General features: G+C 35.9%; 1 long non-coding RNA gene across 1 annotated transcript; it reads right to left on the minus strand.

Annotated features, from left to right (window-relative positions):
* Positions 1-1651: 1651 nt before the first annotated feature.
* On the minus strand, positions 1652-9614 carry LOC136835687 (uncharacterized). Its single transcript, XR_010852238.1, has 4 exons — positions 9490-9614; positions 5975-6076; positions 5586-5706; positions 1652-1768 (listed from the first exon to the last, which is right to left on the minus strand). It is a non-coding gene; the product is annotated as an uncharacterized lncRNA (long non-coding RNA).
* Between the last annotated feature and the right edge of the window lie 620 nt (positions 9615-10234).

The raw sequence follows: 10234 nt of genomic DNA on the forward strand, positions 1-10234 counted from the left end.
AACAAGAATACAAGGACACAAATGCCTATTCAAAATGAGCGATCATTACAAGCCTTTGCAGTAATTTTAGAGAGCTATTAACTAGCAAGAAGGAATCTCCTATGTGAAAGACATAATGGAAATAACATACAAATAATAACACATATGCCTCAACAAATGCATATAATTTACAGTACTGTGTATAAATATAAACAAAAAGTCAGTCACAAGGAGGAAATAGTGCAAGGTACTTTAAGGCAGTATTATATAAGGGATGAGGCCAGAAAAATTAGACAATCACATGAGCTGTATGTAAAGGTTAGGCCACTTATTACAAAGAGGAAAAAACAGAGGAGGAGGAGCAGGATGGTGACTGTTGAAACACAGCATACTAAAGTAAGGGTGACAGTGTTGGTGTGGAGGTAAGGAAGCTGCATGTTAGTATATCTTGATAAAGCACTGAACACAGTACCAACACAAAAATTTGACTGAGACTTACAAAAAGGCAATGAGCACAAGAAGGACTTATTAAGTGTTCAAACTTTATAATTTTACTAAAGCTTGAATGAATATAGTGGCAGAAACATCCAGAAAATCTGAGATAAACACTGACACCCATCACAGATCAGCACAGGACCCATCATCACTAATCACAGTCACAGGGGAAGCTACAGAGCAATAAGGAAAGGGGGACAGCCTAGGAGCTTCTGTTTGCAGATGTCCTGGTGTTAACAGCTGAGTCAGAGAAATAGTCTTACAATATTTTTTGAAAGATTGAAGACTGGAAAGGAGAGCTGAGAACTGAAAATCAAAGGAAGCAAAACTAAGTTTATGATGAAGGGAGAGGAAGCTTAGGGCAAGATATGGTCTGAAACCACAAGGGAATTCTTAAAAGTATAAGCTCATATGAGGAAAAACTGATGGAAGAACGTGTATGAAAATTTGTACGATGTGTAAAACAGACAGGGAAATTATTCCTAAGGCACCATTTACAGGATAGGCATACTTTTGATCTCTGAATTGACCTGAAGTAAATCCATGCAGGAAGTAAAATCTGATCCCAAGAATAGTATACACAGTAACTAAGGATGGATGGATGTATGATATTTAGGGCAAAAGCCCAGGCACGGAATCACTTCGGTATCCCATCGGCCCCAGGTGCATTGATCTCTGGAAGTGTTCATGTGCTTTATTACAATAATGACCATTTCATTTTATGCAAAGTTTTGGATCCTATCTATCAGAGCAGTATGTGCGTGTGGACACACCACGAGAAGTGTCACTTTCTTTCTCTAAAATTATTATTCAGATTATTATTCAGAAGATGAGCCCTATTCACATGGAACAAGCCTACAAGTGTGAGTCACTGACTGCAATTTCAAGCTTCCAAAGAATATGGTGTTCATTTGAAAGAAGTTACAGAAGATAATGGGAAATAAAGAAAGAGATCAACAATTAGAACAGTAAAAAAGATAAATGATTAAATAATAGATAAATTATAAATAAATTACAGAAATACAAGGTGAATTGTATTAGAGTAGTCATGCACTGCATCGTTGCTTCAGCATTTCAGTTCCAACTGCATGACATCCTCAGTAGGGATACTGTTCCACAGTCCACCGGTGTGAGAAATAAACACCTCTGGCACTTCATATTGGTGCTGCTGTTCAGTGAATTTGGTTGCTCTCAGCAGGAAAAATGAGGATCAGGGATCAAATAAGGTAGCAAAATTCTTCTCTTATTTTCACTTTGTGACTTAAAGGTCACTGATGACAAGGAATCATATAACCTGTAACAAAAAATGACAATTATAATTTCAATCTTGTAATTTGGATACTTTTTCATAAAATAAACCGAAGCAATTACCAAAAATACTCTTGCCTTAATAATTCATGGTCTGACAAGAAACTTGTATTTCCAGTTAATTTCTATTCAAATATGAACCATTTTGGCCAGAACTCTTCCTGTATATAAAATAGTATGAAGAAATCTCTAACATCAAAGATGAACAGGTTCAAACTATCTCTATTCATAAATGCACAAACCTCTTGTCATACTTCTGCATAGTATCCTAAAAGGAGCAGTTAGCTACTCATTCTTAGTTTGGTTTTAATTACCTGTAAGATCTGTGAGTCAGTGTTTCATGGTACTGCATAGTTTCACATGCTTCCTAAAAGGGAACAACCATGCATGACATCACTTTTCAATACTTATGAGAATATGCACAGACACTTAACACCACCACTTCTCAATTTCATACAAAACCTTGTCCTATTGTCAATTACAGAGGAATCGTACAATTTAGGCAGAGAATAAGGGCAATAAAAATTCAGTGCCTTCCATACAATGACAAAAGAAGAATTTTCTTCCTGTTAGTACTGATTGACAAACCAACAGCATCTAAAGAACAGAGAAATGATAAGGCAATGCTAAAAGGTGTAATGTGTTACCAAAGTATCTGGTTATGTCGAAGCCTGGTGCCAAATCTCAAATTATCTAGAAAGTGAGACAGAGTAACCTTAATGCTGCACTGTACCACTGAAATTTTTAGTAAACAGTGACTTGAGGTGCAGTAATGCCTCAACTACACAGATGCTCTAAGGGTCTAGTCTTTCTAGATAAATACCAAAGTCTGGTAGGTAACCAAGACCCTATATTACAGCCTGCACTTGAGTATTTTCTAGATATCTTACAGCTAACCACAATTTCAAGCAGTTCCTAACTTAAAGAGATTTATCTAAACACACATCACACCTAAAATGGCAGCATAGGAAAATTAATCATATTATAGTAACTGATAAGTACAAAGTCTGCTAAGTTGGGGTTTACTGTACTTTCATTTGCAGCTTCTGCTCAACACAGTGTCAAAATTTGGGCTCTGGGACTAAATAGTTTGCAAGATCAATGATCACTTCATATCTGACTATCCATTTTCTACACAGCCACCAGAAGGTACTGTAGATAGTGCACAATACTATGCATAAGAATCTAAACTCTCTCTGCACAATAAAAACAAGTAAAAAAATGCGCCGTAATATGAAGCTCTCAGCCATGGCCGGTGGTGTCCTGTGTTGTTGGCACCTATAGTGGTGCCAGATACATGATTATGGCTAACTTTAACCTTAAATAAAACAGAAACTACTGAGGCTAGAGGGTTGCAATTTGGTATGTTTGATGATTGGAGGGTGGATGATCACCACACCAATTTGCAGCCCTATAGCCTCAGTAGTTTTTAAGATCTGAGGGCGGACAGAAAAAATGCAGATGGACAGACAAATAGCCATCTCAGTAGTTTTCTTTAACAGAAACTATGTGTCACTTAAACTCCACCACAGAAATTAGGTCATGTAAACAGAAGGTAACATTTAGTTCAATGAGTTGAAAGCCAATTATGTTCTTTTTACGCTAGTGCAAGTTAAGGGGAGACAAACCAAAACTTTAAATGATTTATCGAAAATGGCTTAGAAATGGTTAATAATGAGCAAAACCTCTCTCTGCTTCTGGCTACACATCAGATATATGTACCAATCAGCGGGTGTGATGAAAGTGCACTCATGATATACAAAAGTAGCACCTAAACTTAACAGACACTTTGTAGGTCTGGATTTCTGATAAGTAGCAAGGTCTGACAAGGAACAAAGACCTTATATTACAGCCTGCACTTTAATATTTTCTATATATCCAACAGCTAACAGCAGTTCCACATATTTCCTAACCTAAAATAACCTATACTTTACACTTAAAATTCAATTTAAGAGATTTATTCAAAAAAGTATTACATCAAAATGGCAGCATAGCAAGAAATTTGTAGCTGATGAACAAAAATGTCCATTAAGCTGAAGTGTTACTATAATTTTGAAAAATTTTACTTAGCCTTCCTAAGACACCTTACAAGCACAGCACCCGAGCACACCCTGAGAGGAACTCCAATTTATTGTGTGGAAGGCTACAGTACATAGGCTACAGTTTACACCAAGGTTTAAGAACATGTTTATGCAGTGACAAACCAACTTTGGTACAATAAACCCAGTTGCTAAGTTGACATGGCCATCACAAATGCGCTAAATAAATGATGTTATGGGATGCTGACCAATCCTACATACCCATGACACAAGATACAATATAATATACAAATGAACAACATTCAGATAATGTATACAGTATACTGCAGTTTCTTCTCAAGGCCAATAAATATGTCTTGTGAAGATAAAAAGTAACAAATGTTCAAGAACATGACCCTACAGAACACCAGATATGACAGGTCTAGTCTTAAAATGCAGAAAATGACTCTCTTCTATTTGTCTTATTTTGGACTTTGAATAAGGCAGAAAAAATAGCCTGCATCACCTAAGGTGCTGTAGATATAAATAGAGTTACCTCTCAAAATTTGCAAGGGTTAAGAGTGGAATGGGAAATAAAATTATGTCATGAGAAAGTCAGGTTACTGTGCACTACAAGAAGTCCTTCCCCATACCTGCTCTAGAGGTATAAACAATGACAAAAAATTATTTTTTAATACAATAAAAATACCTCCCTAAATATTTGCATTCTTCCCAATGCCACACTGCGTTAAGTTCAACGAGGACTATGTAGGGCACTCCAGTTCTACGGGTGGAAGGTAAGGTATCCAGCAGCAACCTCCTTCAAAATCTCATGGACTAAATGCTGACCAGTTCCTTGATAGTTAATTACTAAAAGAGCAATCTTATACCAGACATGGGGAAAATATACCATATATGCAACATAAATTAGCAAGGTGTCTAGTGAATGAAAGAGTAGTACAAATAATTTCAGAAAACTAAGCAATGCAATACAAGCTCTGAAGTTCATTCCACCAAGACACATTCATTTGAAAGGAACTAAAGATTTTTGGAGTTGACAATCACAAAAATTATCCAAAGCAACATTAGCTCTCATAATTACTCTAACAATATACCTCATACAGATGGCAGTGGCTTAAATGATATTGGTGTTCTCACGCAAAAGTGTAACAAATCTTTAAAAATCAGAAGTTCCTAAGATCAACACTTGAAAACCATGAGCCTTTGAGACCAACTGCCTATGAAAACCATGAGCCTCTGAGACCGACTGCCTATGCCAGAGTTTGAAGCGAGACCAACTTCTGATCAAGGCACCTACCCAGGCCATGTACCTAAACTCAACATGTGGTGACCAAAGGACGAATTAGAACTAAATATACAAAAGATATTATCAAAATACCAGCTACATTCAGGCCCATCAACTTTTCCCCACAATGATAACTTTTCTCAGGTCCAGTTTGCTAACAACACATGGAACACTCCCCAAACTGTCAATATGCTTTCACCGAATATGTAAAATCCTGCAAAAAATAGCACTTTCGTTTTACCTGGATTGTATCTCCAGCCAAAGATCTGTTTGATAAGAGTATGGTATCTAATTATACAGTCAATTTATCATTTATATAAGAATGTGACACCATATTGCATCCAAAATTCTTCTTTAAGAAAAGTGTTCACAAGGGAACAACTTCAATACCATATAAGACATTAAAACTGCATGATTGTACTATACTTCTTCCCTAGTAATCTGTACCACAAACATACACATACAGTAGGCCTATTTACCTGGGATTTAGCAGATAAGGTTGAATTCAATAACAACATCTTGTAGACTTTGGCAACAGAATTCCTACATAGGGAGGCATGCTAGAATTAACTCCGGAGAGTGATGACTTCAGGGGTAGACCTGGAATAATAAACATAGAAACTTTCAGTCACATTCAACTGAAATGCAAACCAGAGTAACCACAGTGAATAAAGATTTTAGCTCAGTCAGTAATCTAAAATTACATCCTACACAGGCAACTATATAAAAATCAACAAAATAGTAGAAAAAAATTGACAATTTGGCCTCATTCAAACACCGAGACTTTTCAAATCGCTCATTTTTCATAAGCCAGACGTAAACTTTGAAGCAAAATGTTAACTTTGAACACACTACCACCTGTACTAACTTTGAAACAGCTGTACATTTGGTCAATAAAACAGATCCACGTGTGTCAACAGTCAGACTCCATGCTCCTACAATCAATGTGCTGTCACAGGCTGTACCACACCTGAAATTAAAAAGCAGAAACCTTCAGGCACCTTCAGTTAAAGTGCAAACCACAGTAACCTTCAAAATCAAGTGCAGAGAATAATGGTTTTAGTTCAGTTTGTAATCTAAAGCTGAACCCTATGCAATTAACTATGTATAAATCATCAAAATAGTTCACCAAGACCACAGAGTCACATTTCGAGACTCATAAGGCTCCTTAAAAGAATGTGTTTTGGAATGCAAACTGGAAACAGGAACAGGGTAAAGCCAAAGAAGTTGGACAACTTATAGGTGGGAGGACCCAACAGGGAATGAGCAAGTAAAAGACTGGGAGCCACATAGCTGATGCCTATGAAGGAGCAGCCCAGAGTCTTCAGTACCAATTACAGTGTGCCACACAAGGCATATTGTAAGTAACAATCTACCAGACTCCAAACACCATCTTCCCCCCTGTATTTCAAAATGACAAAATTATCTTTGAGCATATTCCTCTTGTATGGTATAATGTACTGTATATATAAAAATTCTACACAGTACAGTACACCCTTCATGTCTTCCTACACAAGCAAGTAAAATTATGTTAGATTTAGATGAATTTTCTACATAAATTCATAATAAGGCAACCTTGCAGCATATGTACATCTTATATTCTTCGATAATATAGTACAAGACCTTGTGACAGCATGCACAACATTATCCAACCATATGCTAGTGCTGTCACATTTATTTCTGAATTACTGTGATACAACCAAAACATTTTTGATTATGAAATGTATAGATAAGCCTCCACAGAGGTGAAACTAGTTAAGATGCACCCAAAGTTTACCACTGATCCTTGGACTGCATTGCGGGAAGAGGAGTCCTAATGGATGTTACACAGTCACCAGATAGGCAGAGGAGCACATGACATGGTTATCTGCCATTTGAGTTCACAGATATTGTGTCTATCGAAGAGGGTATTTTCATTCTTCCCCCATTTCCTCAACCAGGAAAATAATAATACAAAGAAGTTTTAAGCCAATTGCCCCCAAACACAGCTGGAGTTCACAGGTATAGTGTCTATTGAAGAGGGTATTTTCACTCTTCCCCCATTTCCTCAACCAGGAAAATACTAATACAAAGAAGTTTTAAGCCAATTGCCCCCTAACACAGCCATCAACTTTACTTTGATGACAGCCTTGACCGCAGGAGCCCTTTACAAGTTTATAAGTTATTCTCTCTTAGTAATAAATGTGTTCCAACAGAAAGACCAAGTTCTCATCTTGTAATGCAGTTGGTAGCCTAAACCCATGCAAATAATATAAAACCAAAGACTCTGCTGTCATGCTACAAAAGCTGTCATGATTATTTAAGTATCAGACCTATCATTAGATAACAAATTCTGGCACTACAAATCTGCCATATATGGTGTCACAGTATAACTGATTTTCAGATAACCCATCAAATATTGCTTCACCCACTAGATTATTGTTAATGTCAATTAAATACAATGTAGAGACCTTAACAATACAGTTTCTATGATATGTTAATCAACTGCAAATGCATATGCCAAGATTTCATAACCTAACCTAACCTAACTGTTGAGAACATTTACAAACTCAATTAGGTGATGTAATCACGTTTTTTTTCTTGGCTAATTGGACAAATTTAAGAATACCATTATTTGTACAAGCATTACAAAACAAATACATAATAAAGGGAAAAATCCACAGCTATTTCAGAGGTTGAATGTTGGGAATATATATATAAAGTTCCACTGTGCTACTGCACCACTTTGTAAGGAGATTTGGTATTATTACAGTTTCGGTCAAATTTGGATATATATTATTTTTTTCCTTGTTATCATTCATTTTTGAGATTATTCATATGAAAAACTTACTCGTAGTATGTACACCCATGCTAGACCCGTGGCGGGGGTGCACAGCGCAACAATACTCGCTTGCCAAGAATCTTTATTTCTGCGGATAAGGCATGCAGCACCATTCCGCCAACCCCTTACTGACAAAAGATCCTTGGCTTTAACTGCAGTCTACATGTGGTTTTATTATTGGCGGATCTTCACCTGCTATCGTAGGTTAGACAGCTCTTATTTTACTCGTTTTCTGTATTACCCCACCCAAAAACCCCAATTTCCCACTGTGGAACCCCATTATTGTAGTTATTAAGGGGGCCCTGTATCTCTAAATTTTATCATTTGCGTTGGAAATAAAGGTCAAATTCGTTGAAAACACACTATTTACGCCAGGGAAAATATATTTTTATATCGGAAATGCGAATTTGACCGAAACTGTAATTTTACCAAAGTTTTTATTACTTAGCACTACCACACAACCCTTATGGCTCTGTGTTCAGTATGCAGCCAGGTAGCTGTATTAAACACATGGACACATCTTACAACCAATAACGGTAATGGTAGAGAACAAAAACAGCAAAATTTTTTGCAAAATTTGAAGCCTGGTTTTGTACACATTCCATTCATGGACTACAGTAAATAACTTTTTATACACTTACAGTATTTGCATTTAAAAGTTAAAATTGCTTGGGTTTACTTGCCCTTTAATATTTCGAACTTACTCAAAGGCTCTAGCCTACATATTTCCCCACCTTATACATTGCTGTACAACGTTTCCTCCAACCGTAACCACCTCTTACCTACATAGGCTATTCCTATGGCTATTCACTAATAGTGTAATGAAAATAGTGTAATGAAATATGCAGCTAGGCAGTTGTATTAAACACATGGAAGCCTGGTTTTGGAAAGAGTCCATTCATGGACTTAACCACTTACTCTTTGGACTTACAGTCTTTGCAAATAGGGTAAATGACAATTGTTTTGGTTTACTTGAAATTTAATACAGTATTCTGAACCAACTCAAAGGCTCTAGCTTACATAATCCCCCACCCTGATCACTGCATTATCAACATTTCCTTCAGCCTTAAAAAATCACCTCTTGCCTACATAGGCTAAGCTTATTCTTACGCCTATTCCTCAGCCTTAGTCATTTCTTATGTATAGGCCTACTGATTATTACTACGACTAGGCCTTTGCACTATCATTCTAGTGGAAAATTACTAAAAATCGAAATGCAAAAAAAATTCCTGCAAAATGAAACTGGCCTCCATGATCCATCCCATGGTTCAATGACTGACGACTTCCGCTAACCCACCTCATATAGACTATATATATGACCTGAATAAAGGTAATTAGGCAATTCTTATTTAGAAACAACCCAGAGGAACTAATATTACAAGATTATGCTTCCAATAACAATTGATTTTCCTGGTTTCAAAATCTCACGTTTGACCTGTTACCCTAGGCCTTATTTTGACAGTTCATAAAAGCCTCTACATAAGCCTTATAGTCGTGTTTCTAGACAATGCCTATCAAAATCACCGTTATTATGACCATAAATCACCGCAATTATGACTCACCGTGGGTGAAAAAACACATATCTTCATAGTTAAATAGTGAATACTTGATAGGGTACGTGGTCACTCACCATGGTAGTACGGTACTTTGAGAATTACCTAAAATAAACTAAACCAAAGACGAAGAAGAGTTGCCAGTTGGGGATTTTGTTATTTCTATTTTATTTCACTTATTTTTTCTTGTTCTTTTTATGATTTAGTTCTTGTTTTCACTCTTAGTATGAAAAGAATGTGCTTATATTTGTTGAATTTTTGACATTTTCCGGTTGAATATCCTGAATTTCTGCTTTCCCCTTTGACTGAGTTAACGGAAAGAGGTCTTATTTTAAAATGACACCAGAAATGTTGGTACATTGTAAAAAAAAAAAAAAAATAAATTAAAATAAAATCCTTGAAAACTTTACAAGACGAGGACTTCTATCGCCAGAGTGGTCCTCAAAACTTTAGGATTTTAACTGAACTTTCATCAGTATACCAAGATTTACACGCAAGAAAAAGGTCTAATTTAGCTTCATATTCCATTCATCTTCTTAAGAAAGTTATTGTTTATAATCTACAAGATTATTTACAAACACACGAGGGGAGCATCAGAGGCATATGATAATACAGTGTAGATATATACTGTATATATGAATATACTATATATATATATATATATATATATATATATATATATATATATATATATATATATATATATATATATATATATATATATATATATATATATATATAGTTTGACAGGAAT

Source organism: Macrobrachium rosenbergii, chromosome 55 (assembly GCF_040412425.1).
Source record: "Macrobrachium rosenbergii isolate ZJJX-2024 chromosome 55, ASM4041242v1, whole genome shotgun sequence".
Lineage (NCBI taxonomy): Eukaryota > Metazoa > Arthropoda > Malacostraca > Decapoda > Palaemonidae > Macrobrachium > Macrobrachium rosenbergii.